Here is an 18,554-nt window from a genome sequence, read left to right on the forward strand (position 1 = left end):
AAGAAAGAAAGAAAGAAAGAGAGGAAAGAAAGAAAGAAAGAGAGAGAGAAAGAGAGAAAGAGAGAAAGAGAGAAAGAGAGGAAAGAAAGAAAGAAAAGAAAAGAAAAGAAAAGAAAAGAAAAGAAAAGAAAAGAAAAGAAAAGAAAAGAAAAGAAAAGAAAAGAAAAGAAGAGTGAGCTCTACCATGGATTGAAGATAAACCCTGTAAGCTTCTTCAGAGTCCAGTCCCAGACCAAACCTGTTGTGAATCGGTTTCTCCACACCTTGCCTTTCCCGCCTTCTCTGAGGTGATCTCATGAGCTTATAACACCAAACTGGGGCTCACACACACAAAATGCTAGTGTTGGGATTGCTTCTTTTTTGTTACTATAGAAACGGCATCTCACTCTATAGTTCTAGTTGGCTTGACACAGTATGATCTAGACCAGGATGGCCTAGAACTCAACAGAAATTCACCTGTGACACCAGTAATCCCAAGAACGCTATAACTGGTCCTGTCCTGTTTAAAGTAAGTCCACTCCTTGTGCCCTGGGCAGCTAGGGAAAGCTATAAAGGCCCTGGGGAGGCAAAGGGATCCACCAGCCTATTTCTAGGACTTTCCAGAGAATTCCACTCAGCTGGAAAGAAGAGATCAGATTCTCACTTCCTTTCTACCTGAGTCAGTTCTCAGAGGGCTACTGTTCTGAAGGCCAGTGGACTCAACCGTCTGAGGAAAGGTTTCCTTGTTGATCATCTGTATTTGGTTTGGAAAGGACACTAGCAGTATTCAAGGTTTACAAAATCAATATTGGCACTTTTTCCTGATGGGCAGTCTTCAGATGACAACTTACGTGTGGGTGAGAGTAAAAGACCCATGAGCCTCCTCAAATAGACCCTGTTCAAAACAGCAATGATTCACTGCATATAGGGGCCCTGATGCGCTAGCTTCTGCAGCTTATTTAAAATGCAAAGTGCTAAAGAAAAAGGCAAATTTCTGGAGCTCAGAACGTGTGACTCAGTAAGCAGTAGAGGTGGGTGTTGAGGTTTTTGTCTTTAACTGTCTATTGTAATGCTAAGTGCGGGGCCCCCAAAACCTGGAGTTTATACATAGCTCCTGGGACCCTGCTACCAAGTTAATTCTGATTGGTCAATAAAGATGCCTGCAGCCAATAGCTTGGCAGAAGAGAGATAAGTAGAGTTGAGTTTCCAAGGGCTTGGGTCAGAGAAGAAACAACAGAAGAGAGAAAGAAAAAGTTGCCCATAGAAGAAGAATGACCAGAAGAAAAGGAGAGAGGGAGGGGGAGAAAAAGGGAGGGAGAGAGAGAGGGAGAGAGGGCTGCCAAGGGGTAGGAGTACAGAAAATGTGGTCCTGTGTGCTTGCCAATTGGAGCTAAGAGCAGCCCAGATGGAACATAGAATGATGAGTGATGGCTGGGAGTTATCGATGGAAAGGTAGATTCTAACAACATGGTGGGCAGACAGTTGCCCAGCTATTGTGCTGCCTAGGGCTTATTTAAAAATATTAAGGCTGTGTGTGTGCTTTCATCCAGGAATATAAATGGTTAAGGGTGGGTATAAAGCCCACACTGCTGGGATTTTTAATAATTATTTACAATAGTAGGAAATCTGCAATTGAACTTCTGCCACGTTTCTAACATCAGTGATTGGTGTCTGTACAGAATGACATGCAACTAAGTTAAAAGCTGGCGATGTCTTCTTAACAACTTATATTCTATCACTTTGAGATGGACTCGTGTCTTGGTTAGGATTTCTATTGCTGTAAAAAAAACTCCATGACCAAAAGCATTCTGATGAAGAAAGGGATTATTTGGCTTACATATCCTAGATTTTTGTAGGACTAGGTTGTAGTCCATTAAGTTAAAGCCAAGGCAGGAACCTAGAGACAAAAACTGACTCCTGGGAAGAATGCTGCTCACTGGCTTGCTCCCAGTAGCTTGCTCAGATTACATTCTTATGCAACTCAGGACAGCTGGTCCAGAAGCTGGCACTATTCAGTGTGGGCAAGGCCCTTCCACATCAATCATTAATTGGGGAAATGCCCTCCGGACATCCCCAAAGGCCAATATGAGAGAGGCAATTCCTCAATTAAGGTTCCCTATTTTCAAGATGACTCTAGCTTGTTTCAAGTTGATAAAAAAAATTTTTTAAAAGACAACTTCTCATTGGCAAAATTAATTCAATGGGAAATCACAAAAATCATCTTTAAAATTAATTTAATATAAAAACAGTAAAGTAAAAAAAACCTGGGGCTGGAGAAATGGCTCACAGATTAAGAGCACTTGTTGCTTTTGCAGAAGACACCGAAAAAGCGCTCAGCAACTGCCTAGAACTCCACTTCCTGGGGATCCCTGCAGGTTCCTATGTGTATATGGTACACATACACACGCGGTCCCAACACACACACACACACATACACTCTTTTTTTAAGTTGATTTAAAAGTTAGCTAAACACTGAAAGAAAACTAGAGCCCGATGTATGCTCAAATATAAAGTATTTATTAAAACTTATAGTGACCTATATGTTTAAATTTTAAACTTTAGGCTGATGAGAAACGTACTCATGTCAAAGCATGTTGAATGTAATCATACAACCCTATATTAGGGTTTTACTTTTTTCCCTGTATTTCTTTATCCTCATGAATACATGTCATCTTTATCTTATGTTAAGTCATCTGACCTTTATGATCTGGCATAAAATCCAAAGAATAAGAAGTTGATATAAATCAATACGGGGGAGGTGGGGTGTTGAAAATATCTAGGTGGTTATGAGTGCTAGTGCTTTCTGCTCTTCAGAGGACCCAGTTTCAGTTCCCAACACCCAGGTTGGGTGACTTGTCATCAGCTTCATCTCCAGGTCAGGGGGATGTGACAGCCTCTTCTGGCCTCCGTGAGAACCGGAACTCACTCTCATGCACAAAGACACATGCACACGCAGAACGAAGAATAAGAAAATAAATATTAAAGAAAAAGTAAAAAGTATTATAAGAGCCTAAATTCCTAAACATCCAGATAAAGGAATGCTATGTCTTCATCTGCTAAAAACAGAAAGAGCGGGTATATTCCATACCACATGCCTATTTAGATAATCCAGTGGGCCAGAAACACCTTTGCAAGAACAACTCTAAGAAAGGTCAGGAAGGCAGTGTGGTATATTAGCCATGGCATTTTGGCCACACACAATGGACAGTCCTTTTCTCAGAGTTTTTAAGCAGCACTTAAAATATTCATAAATATCATTGCTTTCGATTCTTCACTCAAGAACTACTTCATGCCAGAGATTCTATTCTATATACCAACAGAGTAGGCTACCAGAGGGTGAGTGAGAGGCAATACTAGGGTGGTTTCTGACCTAAGACCTTAGACATGAGACGTAATGGAGAAATTGAAGAACAACTATTTCTAAGCAAATAGAGACAGGAAAGGGGAAGTGTGAAGGTTATTCCAACGGAACTGGAATCGAGTCACCATAGCTGAATCTAAGCGATGGAAAGGGGAACAGAGGAGGACCATGGCATGTGTGGGTAACCAACAAATTACATGAGATTTCGAGGCTAGGAAACTATTATTTCACCTAACATGTGTAACTTTAATTTTTCAACCTCTATTTTTAATAATGATTCTTAAACAGTTTAACCTCCCTTCTAGCCCACCACCCACCAGGGGTAGTGGAAAAGAAAGGATACAGGGAAGTGGACCTGTTTAGAAAGGTTCTTTGGTACAAATCCCATCTGCATTGTCAGGAAATCAGCAGTTCAGTTCACAGGAAACAACAGCAGCAGGTCAACCCACTCGCAAAACTTCACAAATACACTGGCAGTCCAGCTCAAGAGAACGGGGACAGCAAACAAGAACCAGCAGTGGTGGAACTACCTAGCAGAGATGGAGTCAGCAGGAGGGACCCAACAGGACACCAGGAGAAGTTCTCGACTGTGCCTCTCTCAGGGAATTGAAGATCAGAGAAGACTGGAGCCCCACAAGCATTGCACAGCTAGCTCTATAAGCAAGCCAAGCTCTGTCTCCATCACTATTTGTCGAGTCCAGTTTAGAGCCCTCTAAACATCACATGTTCTCTATGGGTCTTGCCTTAGCACATGTATCTGTCTCAGCTGACATCCCTCTGCCAATCAGCCGAAGTCCGTGAAAGCAGCAAGAATCTGAGGCACACCACCAGAAGTTCTATGGCAAGTTTCTCTCTATGGAGTCCCAACAAATGGAGTGCAACCATGCACGTAAGGCAGACCAATACAAGTGTGTCTTTAGCAAAGAATCCTTCATCATGTGTCCTTTCATGTGCTTGCTTTAGCAGAGCATCCTTTATCTGCATCTACCTCAGAGAAATGTTCCCTCGCCAGTCTACCTTACCTTTCACCTGGGTCCACTTTGGGAAAACACTCCTTCACGTGTTTGCCCCAGCAAAACACCATTCAACACAACTAACTTTCCAAAGAACTCTTAAGTTTCCACTCCAAACATATTGGGAAGTTATGCACTGAAGGAGGTTTGTTTTCGGTTGAGGTTGTGGGATAGGGAAATCTGACTGGTGCCACCCAGGCAGCAAGACCTGGGAGTGGCAGGTTTAACAGGAACTGGTTAGTGTAAGATGCTTTGAGGAGGTAGAATCACTAAGGACTTGCTTCAAGTGAGGGTAAAGGAGATGAGGGGGTGAGAGCCAAGCAAGGAAGGGGCTCTCACGGAAGAGCTAGGACATATGGGGGAAAGTGAACAAACCGAGAACGCAGGATTTAGGAAAGAACTGAATTGAAAAAAATCATGTTTCAGTCACAGAAAAAGATGAAAATACAAGGTCTTTATTTTCTTTTATTCAAATTTTATACTAGTGATGCTACGCACAAGAGATCAACCGAATTCAACAGATACCATGGAAATTTCTCATTTTCTAAATGTTGGTACTTTTTCCAACTTTATTTTTAATCTCATAGCAATATAAATCAACAAACAGTAAAACTCCCACTATTGACATTTTGGGAGGGGTCTTTTTGGAGGGAGTGGTGTTGTTTGGTACTTGTTGTTTGTGTTGTTTGTTGTTGTAGTTGTTATGAGACAGGGTCTAGCTCCAGAAGATCTCACATCTGGGACCATCCTGCCATCCTGTAGTGGGAATTTAGGATTATAGGCATGCTCCACCACACCTAGCTACTGAAAACTATATTTTCAAGAATATCACAGTGACTTGCCTGATAAAATATGATGCATGGCATATCATGCCATCACTTGTTGAAGACAATATTTGCTGTACCTTTAAATCCTAAGGGAAGATATCCAGAGCTCAGGATCTACACTGACCTTGAACCACTGCAAACAGGTCCCCTGACGATGTGCACAGCAAATGCCTTACTCGGCTAACTGTGGTGTCTGGTCATAGAGAAGTTATACTAAAGTTCACAGGCATCTCCAAAGTTCACAGGCATCTGCTCCAAGTTGTCACACTTGAAGGTGATATGGAGGATGCAGAAAAGAGCCTGGAAAATAAAGATGCTGACCCTTGGATGAGCAACCTGCTCTAGGAGACATTCAAGAAGAGGAAGTCACTTGTATCCAATTCAAATAAGAGAGCCAGGGGCAGAGCCATCAGAAGTAGGATTAGACTCAAATGACAGGTCCAGTCACCCGAGTTTTCCCTCCAGGTAATATTCAATCTCCTAGAAACAAGCCATGAGCTCCTGGCAGCCCCTTCTACTCAGGAGAGGTTCTGTTCTTGAGCGCCACTAGGTTTTCCTGGCTTAGGACCCAAGATTCTGTGCTAGGGGCGCAGGCACAGCGTCAAGAAGCAAAATAAATAGGAAGCTTTTTCTGTGTACTAGAAAAATCTAGTCTTGCATATCATGAACTGATCAAGGAGAGGGGGAGAAAGAAGTGGGAAAGAAGTCAAATCTCCCTCTTGAGATATGCCACAATCCTATTTTGAAAAAACTAAAGACCAATGGTACACGCTTTTAGCAAAGTAGTGGGAACCAAAATCTGAATATAAAAATCAAGCTTGTTATTGGCAGACAGAGTTGAAGATGGTAAGGCAGCTACATCACTGGCACACATATGGAGATGGCACTGCCCTTCAGCACCAAGGAGGGCTTTATAATATCACAGGGACTGGCATGGTGCCTATGCCCTGGCACATTCAAAATGGTATTCATTAGAGTCCCAAAGTTACCAGATCACAGGCAAGTGACCTCCTACAAAAACTTTACTCATGTCTTCTCCTGTCAGGCTTCCACAGGCAGGAGAATCAAAAAGAGGTGCCAGGCAGTCCCCAGGTTGGCAGTCCTGGCTGTGGAGGCCACATGGGAGGAGCCCAGATGCCTTCTCTGTGTGTTCTTCTGCTCCTAAAGCTTTTCCTGCTGAATAAACTCCACCCACAGCAACATAACAAGGCACACAGCTGCTGTCATAAAGCCTCAGAGATGGGAGTTTGAAAAGCAAATTTAACAAGAGTCCCTCCTGCTCAGAATACAGGGCACTGCTCTTCCAACCCCATGCTCACCCTGAACTTCACAAAGCAGGTGACTTTACCCTCAGTTTACCCATTACAAGATTATTTGGACTTTCTCTCAAGTAAATGAAAGGTTTATATTCCAAACGAGCACAGCTTTTTCAGAAAGGAGCCCAGTAGATATTCTTGGTCGCCAGAGTTTGGCTAGCACACAAACACGGCCACATCACTGGACTAAATTAATTCTTCCTCACTAGGAGAGAGCTGCTAAAGAATATGACACAGGAAAGCTGTTCTATCTCTGTGGGCCCAAGTGCAGGAGGCACAGCACCTGAGACTGGCAGAACTCCCATAGTCAAAGGACAACCTACACCAGAATCAATGGCTTGGTCCAATTACTTGTTCTAGTAATAAAAGAATAATGTTTGGGGCAGAGCAGCACAGCATCTATGCTTGCAGTTTTACAGATAGCTGAAAGCTCACTGACACATATCCTCAGTTACACATCACAGACCTGTGAGATACAAATGCCAGCAGCCAATGAGAAAGAGGCAATCGTGCTTGCTCACTAAACAACCAGGGCTCAGTGATCGTCCCCCTCTGTTCTCTGGACCGCTGAGGTACCACACTTGTTAGACACTAAAAAAACACGGATGACTTTAAAAGGTCAACAACAAAGGTAATTTTGAACTTAACAGAAGGCAACTATTAAAATGTAATTCGATTCAGAAGGTTTGGTAAGTAGGGATATCAGGAGTTCAAGGTCATTCTTAACTGTACATGTAGGAGAGAGCCACAAGTTATCTTCTGACTGCCGCAGGCACTGTGACATGACACAAATAAATAGATAAATGAAAATAAGTAAAACAGTGACATGAAGAATTTAGACTCCATTTATTTGGATTATGTGACTTTCTACTTTTTTGTTCAGATTATTAGCAAACCGATGGCTTAGTTACTAGTTCCTCTCTTGGTCTGGGAAAGAATCTAATCTATGCACATGTCCAGGGCACATAAAGGCCTCTTCTGTCTTTTCTCTTCCGTCGGTCCTCTGAGCACTGCACTGTTTCTACATTCAGCCTGGGAGTAACTGTGGACTCTAACTCTTCTATGTGAGCTGTAAAAGCAATCAGTGTTGGTCACTCCTGCATAAATAAGCCAAACACTCAAAATGTATTGGTCTGGTGCTGAAGGTCAGCACTGTGGGACCCCCAACCTTATCCCTTACTGCTATTCCTACCCTAAGCTGCCCTCCAGCCAAACCTCTACCATATCTACACAGAAGCAGGAAAAAGGCTGGGGAGAAAGATCAGAAGGTGTGGCCCTGTTGGAGTAGGTATGGCCTTGTTGGAGTAGTTGCATCACAGTGGGTGTGAGCTTTACGAACCTCATCCTAACTGCCTGGCAGCCAGTATTCTGCTAGCTGCCTTCACATGAAGATGGAAAACTCTCAACTCCTCCTGCACCATGCCTGCCTGGACACTGCCATGTTCCCTTCTTGGTGATAATGGACTGAACCTCTGAACCTGTAAGCCAGCCCCAAAGAAATGTTGTCTTTATAAGAGTTGTCTTGGTCATGGTGTCTGTTTACGATAACTAAAACAAAGCCTAAATACACACACACACACACACACACACACACACACACACACAAAACAAAGCAGAAAAATTAAGGGGAACCTAGGAAGGGAAAAGAACTCTTCACTCCATAGCCAGTTGCAAGTCTCTCCCCAGCTAAGAATAAATGAATTCCAGTACAGCTAATAAAATTTGCTATGAGGCTGCCAACTAGAGACAGTATCTCTTTTTCTATAAAGAAATTTCATTAAGAATGTTAATTTTTCGATACAACATGTATGAATTGCTCGTGTGCTTGCTGTGACACAACACCCTGCAAACAGAACTGTAAGGGAGAGTATATCTTGGCCCGTTTCCAGACATGGCCCATCATGGCGGGGACAGCCCCAAAGCCCCAAAGCAAGGGCATGAGGTGCACACACTGCCTCTACAGCTTCTCATATCTTCCTTCCTCCTTTTTTGTTCTTTTGAGGCACCATTTCTTTGTATAACCCTGGCTATCCTGGTATTCACTCTGTAGACCAGGCTGGCCTCAAACTCAGAGATCAGCTTGCCTTTGCCTCCAGAATGCTAGGATTAAAAGGTGTGCCCCACACTACCTGGCTCCTTCCTCCTTTCTATTCAGCCTGGGCCCCAATCTCATGGAATGGTGCCTCTCACATATAGGGTGGATCATGCTACCGTAACTTAATAATCTAAAAAGTTCTGCACAGACATGCCCAGTGGTAGATATTTCATCTGAGCACAATTCGTCCTGTGTGTGCTACGTGACAGCATAGAAGCTTGCCGTCACTGTCTCAGCCTCCTGGGGTAACCCAGGTAACACCAGCAGAGAGAAAAGAAACCATGGTGCTTTCTCCACCTGAAAAAGTACAATGAGCCTTTAAGGCCAGCCTGGTGGACAGAGAAAGTTCAAGGACAGTCAGGGCTACACAGAGAAACCTGGCCTTGAAAAACAAAAACAAACAAACAAAAAGTATAACAAGAAGAATATCTCATTTCCCTGATCCTGCAAAAAACAATCTAATCAGAAAATTCTGAGGCCAATCCTAATTGTAGGTCAGTATAAACACATCTGACCAGTACTCCTCAACACTGCCAAGGCCATCACCAAAAAGAGAAAGGAGAAATACAATCTAGAAGCCTCTAGATAGGATGTGGTGTTGGAGTTTGTCAAAAGACCCTTAATCACAAGGACCACAGAGACTGCCATCGCTGTAAAAGGCCTGAGGATTTTATTGATCCAACATGTTGGGGACTCCCCTCTCAGCAAGCAGGCCAGAGGAGAGACCCAAAACAAAGATAGAACACTTTTTATACCTTTGTAAGGGACAGATTTGAGCAACAGGGTTTTCATTGGTGTAGCAAGTAACCCTTTCAGGCATTGGTTGGTTTGTATAGTGACTAAGTAACCCTTTGACCTAGTGACTCACTTTGCCTGTCCCCATGGTGGGTTACTATGATTTGGTCAACTTTTAGCTATTAACATCACAGAGAATTCTAGCAAGGTCAGGGCCATCTGCAGTCTTCCTCAGAATTTAGTGTAGGGCGGGGTAGGAGGATTTTTCTGGGAGCTGCTATCTTGTTATGGTTATTTCTCTGAGAACAGCTAATATTATTTTGGCAGTTGCAAGCTTAGTCATTTTGACCACTACAACTATGTTTTTACATTTGTTTAGTCAGCCAGCTTTCTTAACTGGCTCTGCACTTTGCCTGCTAGTACAGTTTGGAAAGTCCTTTTAGAAGGGGGAAGGTACTGGGTGGTCTTGAATTCATTTTGGATATTACAGTGGCATGCAGGATGTTAGCATGCAGAGATGGAGCGTTATATAAAAAGCAGGAAAGCTGAATAAAATGATTCAAATTAATCATTTCTCAATATTAGTTGTGGTTAACATACAGTATTATCATTAGAAAGTTAAAGCTTATATTAAAACTGTCTGACGCTACCATCCAGCCTCACCCCATATTCCAACTGCAGTAGTTTCTTTTTTTAATTATTATTATTATTTTGGTTTTTTTGTTTGCTGTTTTGTTTATTATTTTATTTGTTTTTTTGTTGTTTTTTTGAGACAGGGTTTCTCTGTGTAGCCCTGGCTGTCCTGGAACTCACTCTGTAGACCAGGCTGGCCTCGAACTCAGAAATCCATCTACTTCTGCCTCCCAAGTGCTGGGATTAAAGGTGTGCACAGTAGTTTTATGTCCAAAACTCTTTCCCTCCCTACTATTCAAGCTGCCTTTAACAGCTCCTATCACTTATAGAAGAGTTAGCAAACTTCTTATGTGGATGTCAAGATGGCAGATACTAGGAGCTCTGCAAGCACCCTACCCCCACCCCATCCTTCTCTATGAGAGTCCTCTAGACCATTCCATGTCAGAACAACTCCACCCACTTTATAACTCATAGCTTTTAACCCCTAAAACTCCTCAAGCACAACACCAAAACTCACTTATCGCAAGATGCAGACTTCACAATCTATACTTCTCGAATTCAGGAGGCTAAGGCCTGGAGGTGGCCAACTGCTTGAGACCAATTTGAGAATAAGTTCCAGGACAGTTTAAGCTACCAAGTAAGACTATATTAATAACCAAAGGATGGATGGATGGATGGATGGTTGGGTGAATGGTCATTTAACTCTACATATTTGTATTGGTTTTTAAGTCATAAAGCAACATAATTGGTTAACATATACTTCATGCTTTAGAAATAATAATGGGAATAAAAATTCGATCAGAGCTTCCTTCCATTCTCAGGCACTCTACCAACTATGAACAGGTGTGCCCTTCCAAAAGAAGTACTCTGTAATCCAAGTCCGAGGAATTATAGACTCAACAAAGTTAAGCTACTTTCTTTATAGCAGGAATTCACTGCATTGTGAATGTCCTCAAAGACAGACATCCTACCCAATAATCCTCAGATTTGTTTGGCCATGGAATATACACATTTTTACCCTCTGTGAACTGTAAAAGCAGTTAGCAATATTTTTTGAAATGAGGTGCATACTCGTACAGGACAGATGAAAGGTCTTAATCCTGTTGTCATGTGGCAGGCCTATCATTGGCCTCTTGAATGGAATTTACATCGTAACCCCTAAAACCTATGCGTGTTTCTTTACAAAGTAAAAAGGGAGGGCAGCAAGCCAAGGGGTTGGGGAGAGGGGCTTTTACAAATGCAATTGGGCTAAAGATATTGCATTGGAGAGGCCTGGTTTGTCCCAATATACAGTCAAAAATGTCCTCAACATGTAGGAACCAGTCTGATACCAAATACATGGGGTGTTGGGGAGAAAGGCAACTGATCTCCCAGAGACAAATAAGTCAGCCCAAGAAAAGGGATTCTGGAGCCACCACAAGCTACAAGAGAAAAGAGCAGATTCTCCTAGACCCTGCAGAGAGGGAGGGGTAGCCCTACCCACACCTTCACTTCAGACCATTAAAGCCAGTACTAGATAGACTTCAGGCCCTCAGAACTGTCAAAAAGCAAACTCCTGATGCTTAAGCCGCTGAGTTCATGATAATTTGTTGCAGCATCCACATGGCCACATGACTTACACTTGGTATCAATACTGATTTCCGTTTTGTGTTTGGAGTCCTAACTCAACTCTATAACAACTGCCACTGGGGGCAAATGTTGAATAGCTTCTCCTATTCAAGAACCCTTGTGTTTCACAGCTTGTAAAATCTAATGGCCTGCAAGTCAGCAATGGCCACACTCAGTTGATCTATGCTAGCCACATACTAGAAGCATTTGACAGAAAGTAAAACACACACAGCTGGAACGCACAGAAGCCCTCATTAAATATTCTTCAATGAAGTCAATTTCCCTTGTCCTCAATAAAGTCCCCATTAACCTTGCTTGCTGAGGTTTCACAATCTACTTAAAAGAGTATTCTAACTGATGACGAAATGCCCTGGAACTGGACTGAGCCAGCAAGATTTAAGAGTCATTGACTGGTTAACCACATGGCCTTGGTCAAGCTGTTTGTCCTTTGTATGACTCAGGACTCTTATCTGGAAGACAGAACCAAGTTTAGTGATGTTTATATACTTGCTCTATGAAATTAAACATGGAGATATAGTTCCTCCCATGTATTTGAAATGAGAATCCGTAGCCAACGAGTGAAAATTCAACACATGGAAATAATTATTTCATGATCACTCCTACTCGGGAAGCTGGAGCTACTTTCCCCTCAAGCTACGCCTCTTTGATCTTCCGTTTCACAAACTACAAATATTTAGCTTGCTGGACACTGAAATGACCTCAACAGAGAAAGGCAGATGGAGAAGCTCCACGTTATGCCTCTGGATCATTGCTTTTGATGTCTGGATCAATGATGAGAGTCAATGGTTCTAAGGCATGAGCTCACTGCTGTGTTACCTTCATGGCACTCACTAAAAGACTTACAGTTCCTGTTCTTGTAGCAGGTCTCATGTATTCATGGTCATCTGGACAGACGAAGGCAAAACACCACTGAATTCCATCTAACTGTGAGCTACTGAAGCTCCACCTGGAAGCCTTTGTATTACCTGTCAGCTGTGCTCACAGCAGCGAAATCAAACCATTCGGTAAAGCTCAGTGAAGCAGGAGCACAGTGAGGCCAGTTGCAACAGTCACCAGTTGCCACCACCCCCAAGCGCCACCTGCTGCCACATCTGATATCACAGCTTACACTGAAGATTCAGAAGGTAGACTGCATCACACCTTAGGACAAACATCAGCTCACCTTATGACCATACATCTGGACAGACATCAAACTTGCTTCCTTCCGGAGGAACTTTTTGCAGGGTGTGGTAGCTCCTGCTGGTAATGCCAGGATTTGAGAGATAGAAGGTGGAGAATAAAGAATTTAACACAAGCCTGTACTCCCCAGGAAAACTGACTTAACAACAACACAAGGCTGGAGATGTAACTCAATGACTGACTGAGCAAGTGTTTGCCTAGTATGTCAAATTGAGTGCCTACAAAAGTAACAGACAGACAGGCAGACAGACAGAGAGACACTAGTCCCCAGCTATATTGCCTTAGGCACCAATACCAGCTACCAGCAGAAACAAACCCAATTAAAGGATCTGATAAAGAAAACAAATAAGCCTCGATGCTAGCTACATTTAAAAAACAAAAACAAAAAAACAGAGCAGTAATAGCATTCCCTTGCCAGGGACAAATAGATGTAGATTCAAATAGCCCAGCATCAGCAAATACACATAATAGGCTTTTCTGGTCTATAGAGACCATGGTGAGACACACCAAAATCCTAATAGAGACTCACAGTTCAGAAAAAGAAGCCCAGGCTAATGAAAACCTTAGTGGTAATGGTTGCTGAGAATCTTTTTATTGTTATGATTGAAGTATAGGTTAAATATCCAAATGCTAGTGGAGCCAACCACCCTGTAGCTGGGAAGATGCAAAGCCAAAGAGCTGTGCGTGCACACACACACACACACACACACACACACACACAGAGAGAGAGAGAGAGAGAGAGACCCATCCACGTCAGTATGTTCACATCTTCTTCTCACTAAATGTAGAGTTAGAGCACAGAATGTTAATGCAGACAACAGTCTTGGATATCTCTAGCTAAATAGAAAAAGAAAACAATCTTACAAAATGGAGCCACAAAGGGCACACCACCAACATCTTTCCTTCCTAAAATGCCCAGCCTTCCATATAGCAGGTAAGAAGCAACAGGACAAAAATCAATGCTTCCAAGGCAAGGAAAGAGCTCAAATCAGCAGGAACCTCACAGACATCAACTCTTGAGTTTTTAATTGCAATGCCTCTAGATATTTGCTGAGAATCATCCAAGTTACTAACTTAAAATTCAGTGAGTGAGTCATGGTCTACCTACTCCTAAAGCACACTCGAAATGCTCAGAGTCTAATGCAGTCCACCATCTCCCCAGGTTCAAGATCTTAAAAGAAAGGCAACAGAGCCTGGCTCACAAACAAGATGCTTACTATCCAACTTCCTGAGAAGATGCCAATGCCGGGTCCTCCAGGGGTCCAGTGAGCCGGAAGAGCACAGGATGCAGTCACAGCCTCTGCTCCAAGCCTACCCTTCTGTACACGAGAAGCATTTGACAAGTGGAAGAACAATGAATTTCATATTTAAAACACTAATTCTGCTAGTGACTGAAGATCCTAAAAAGCTAATTAAGTATTCAGATCTTCAGTAATCCCAATTTGATTCCCAGATACAGAAAAATGTCGCCATCTAAAGATATACATTCCCTAGAGGCCAAAGCCTGCCTTCCTGGCTAGCTTTTAAAACACTTTAGGAAATTTGACCTCAAAGTAAAATCAGCAATTTAGTGGGGGAGGGAAGCTAGAGCTCTGAAAAAACATCCTGCAGACCAACACACATTCAGAAATAAATTGATTTCTTTTCCTATTAATACACACAACTTGCTTTCTAAAATGCTGAAGCGTTTCCCACAATTTCTTAACTTAGTTGCAGCGAAAGAATATCTCTTATTGCCAAGCTAGATTGTTCCAGATCGTTCCCTTTCGCTCTCTCCTTCACTGCCAGACATTAGCACAGTGACCTTGATTCTCCAAGCCCTTGGTGTGGGTTTTCATTAAATCCCAGGGGCCGGTGACAATGGCCTCCTAATGATTTCACGGTCACCAGAATCACCCTCTCCCACATACCAAACTCCCTGAGTAAGTTTCACTTACTCATTCACTGGATTCATTCAGCCAAAGTATTTCCAGAGTTTCTACTAGGTAACAGGCACTGCTCCAGGCCAGAAAACAAAGCAGCGAACAGGCACACAGCACAGAAGCACTCCACAGTGGTGTTAGTCAGGCATTAGGCCTGGGCCAGGGAGGAAACAGGAAGGGGACAGGCAGGCTTAAGAGCTGTACTTCATTAAAGGCAGTCAGCAAAGTCTCATTAAAGACAGGAAAAAAGAGGGGACCAACACGCCAGGTTATGTGGATTCCAGGTAAGGCGTTCACGTGTCCTCAGGAATGCAGGGCCCAGGATACAGCCTTCACAGGTGTGATCAGAGCGACCACAAAGGAACACATAGACATTGTCACAGCTGTGAAGTTCACCTGAAATGAAGCCCAAATGGTGTTTTTCTATTCAGTAATTCCTTCCAGAAATTCCCAAAGAAACTTAAAGGTTTTGAGAATATTGAAAGAGAAAAAAGTAAGGAAATAGAGAGATGAGAATTTACCTTCCTGTTTGCTCAGCAATCAACACGGGACCCACCAGCATCATGGTCAAATCAACCACGGGGAACGCTCGTATTCTGGGGTGAGGGTCAATGCATCTGAGAACTGAGACAAGAGCATGAAGACAAGTGTCCCCAGTGTCCCCAGTGTCCCCAGTGTCCTCAGTGTCACCAGTCTTCCAGTGGCGACTGTGCTCTAAGTGTGTTCTGCCGTCCCGCCTCCTGCTAGCTGGGCGTCAAATCTAAGCAAAGTTAATATTAAAAAGCGAAGTAATATGCCTTGCAGGGTTGTTGACTTTGCTCGAGCGTTCAAATACAAACACAGTTCAAACACTACTGGGTACAACTGAGAGGCATTTTCCAGTTGAATATTCACTCGAGGGTACTGTTCTTTGCCAATGGGTTTGAAGTTAATTATTAAAAATGCTTTAGACATCTGCAAGAAGAAGCATGAAAGAGCCAATGAATGATGACTTTCAAGAAGGCAGAGCTGACCTTTTGTTAGATCTGATTTAAATCACAGAATCAGTAGTTGTCATTTGCAAGTGTAGAAAAATAATTCTTCAACATTTTCTTTTTAATTTTAAATGAAGAGTTGTTACTCGAAAGCAAGAACAATGACCTACTCCTCTTAATTTTTAAATGATGGTGATTATCTACATGGGGGGAGGGGCGAGGGGAACGGCCATTTTACTGTGGCAAAAAAGAATACCATGATTACAAAAAAATTTTAGTACAATGTTCCTAAGGAGAAAATATGCTTTATTTGAAGCTATACATAAAACTGGGCACATTTGTTGTAGAAACTCGACTCTGATCTAGAAATCTGAACTAGCAAAAGAACATGAATTCCAGAAGAGCAAAGCAACAGCCAACAGCACAATGAAGCACCCTTCCCAGGGTGGATGGAGCAGGAAGTGAATTCACGGGAACTTAAGGAACCCAAATCTTTTCTATCAGGCAGGCACTGAGGCTACCTTCCCTGGGGCTTGATCTTCTATCTCCAACTCCCAAAGATACTCCAGGAGCATTGCCTACCAAGTGTGGGGTCTTGACAGGAGGTCAGTAGAAATCGTTCAAAACAGAAAGAGAAGGGACATTATATCAGTTCCACCAGCAACTGATATAAACAGCAAGCATCAGATGCCATTCCAATCTCTATTTCTCACACAGTCACCCTAACAGGTACCCTGGACACTTCCTCTCACCTTAAAAGTGAAGGACCAAACAGAGACACAGAGAAGTTAAGCTATCACACAGCATCCAAGGTTCATCCATCTAAGTTCCAGCTGTAAGCAAGACACTTTCCTGCCTCTATGCTTCAGGACTCTAGGATTTCAGAGTATGGCTGGCAATTAATTATGTATTAATATTCGGTTGACTCTCATTACTTGATTATTTTTTTTAATCAGGTTTTGAATTTTAGGGATATTATACTTAGAGGCACCACATAAACATCCACCCCTACCTGTGGCATCTGACTCCATCACCATCGTGAAAGGTGATCAAGTTACCCTAGCTGCTTAACTGTCATGCCTCCAATACCCCAGAGGTAAACAGCTTGGAAGAAGTCACACATGGATGCAGAATGACACCTGACATCTTTTCCTGGTTAAAGAGGAGCTGGGTTCTGTTTGGTGTCAGTGGTGTGGATTTCAAAGGCCTCAGACCTAATACTGCATCTCACTGGTCTGGAAGTCATTCAAGACTACCCCCCAGAGATCCATTCTGACCACATCTGGAAGAAAGAGACCACAAAGCTAAGGAAAACATAAATATGCCTTAGGGTACCCACTCCACATCAAAGACCTGATGCTAACACTTCTTAAGGGCTGGTCAAAGAAGACCCATAAAATGTGGTTTTACTAGGGATAATCCTTTAGTTCAACTTACTTGTTTTTATAAGCAGTGTTAGTACTCAAATCACCAACAATTAAACCCCCAGCTCCATCCAGGGAAGCTGCCTTCCCTATCCATCCATCATCTTCCATGGGCTCCCAGAGATGGCTAAGGTAGTCCCAGGCAACAGAGACAGGAAGCTTATGGGATAAGAAGGGAGTGGGCAGTGTCAGCTTTAGCAATGTGAACCTAATCTTTGAACCAAGGAACCCACCAGAGTTGTGCTAGAGTTAAACCATTTTTGTGGCAGAGAAATTGAGCTTTAAAAAGGAGTCAAAGCCTTCTTAAATGCTGCCCAGAGATCTTCATGCAGTGCTAACCTATTCTCACTGCCTATCAACAGTCGAGTAGGGTTTCCCAGCAACAGTCACCTGAGCCAGTTCACCGAGCACAGGAAATGCTCCTACAGACAGAACTTAGGAGTCTTACACAGTGAGTTCCAGGCAAATGTCCACAGAGTAACCTGGGTGTTTACTGGGCATGTGGGGCAAAAAAAAAAAAAATAAAAAAAATAAATTAAAAAAAAATACAATTTATGTCCTGTTATAAGTTTGAAAAGACAAAATCCACCTCTCTCTTATATAAAATTATTAGGAACTTCAGTTCAATTATATAAACAGCAGGAAACATTTGACACCTTCTGCTCAAACACAGGAAAGGAAGTTTTATCAACATAGGAAAAAGGAAACAAGGCAGTTATAAACAATTCAACACGCCTGGGGTTCTCAGAGAAAATTTTCACTCCAAGCCATCAATCTGCTGCACACACATGCTCAGTCTCAAACATGCACACACGTGTACATAGGCATTAAACATGTACACATGTGCACATAGGCATTAAACATGCACACATGTATACATGGGCATTGTTGGGTTTGGTTTTGGTTTTTTTTAATTTTGGTTTTGTTTGTTTGTTTGTTTTGTTTTGATAATTCTAACAAACCTGCCAAGTGTTAATGTCAGACATTAATGAAAGAATATTACCAGTGGCAAGTGCCCGTCAAATTGATGCTGGTTAGCTGGAGCTAAGAAATTAGCGGTGAATAAGAAGAGACCAGCATCGTTGAGGTGACATCTTTTGGGAAGTGTTTTCTGAAAACACAAAGAGGCTGTGTTCCAGAGATAGCCAAGGTTGTACTTCTGCTGCAGCGGACTTGGTAATGTGTAAGGGTCACCCAAGTGGTACTGGTTTTGAAGGCATGAAGAGGTCACGCAGAACAGCTGAGGCTCAGCACTGTAAGCGGCCATGGAAGGCCATTGGTGAAGGTGCAGCCTCAGTTGCAATTGATGGCCCAGGACTGAAGGGGTCATGCAGTGTTTTGGAGTTCCCAGTACCATGAGATGACCACCAAGAGCAGCAGCAGTGGAGTACAGGCATCTGGAGTCTAGAGGACGACGCATGTGTACAAAGGGCATGGCTGGAGAAGTGACCCAAGCCCTTGGAGGAG

The 18,554-nt window shown here is 42.8% G+C and overlaps 1 protein-coding gene across 11 annotated transcripts in view; it reads right to left on the reverse strand.

Annotated features, from left to right (window-relative positions):
* Sgms1 (sphingomyelin synthase 1) overlaps positions 1 to 18,554 on the reverse strand; it is a 264,312-nt gene that overhangs the window by 178,102 nt on the left and 67,656 nt on the right. For 2 of the 11 annotated variants that reach the window (XM_029472305.1, XM_021151330.2), the window contains exon 1: positions 15,211 to 15,450. The exons of 6 other annotated variants lie outside the window; for them this stretch is intronic. The gene's annotated coding sequence lies outside the window, so the exon portion shown is untranslated. 3 more of the 11 variants (XM_029472301.1, XM_029472302.1, XM_021151334.2) reach the window with 3 other exon arrangements.

The sequence above is a fragment of the Mus caroli genome, chromosome 19 (assembly GCF_900094665.2).
Source record: "Mus caroli chromosome 19, CAROLI_EIJ_v1.1, whole genome shotgun sequence".
NCBI lineage: Eukaryota > Metazoa > Chordata > Mammalia > Rodentia > Muridae > Mus > Mus caroli.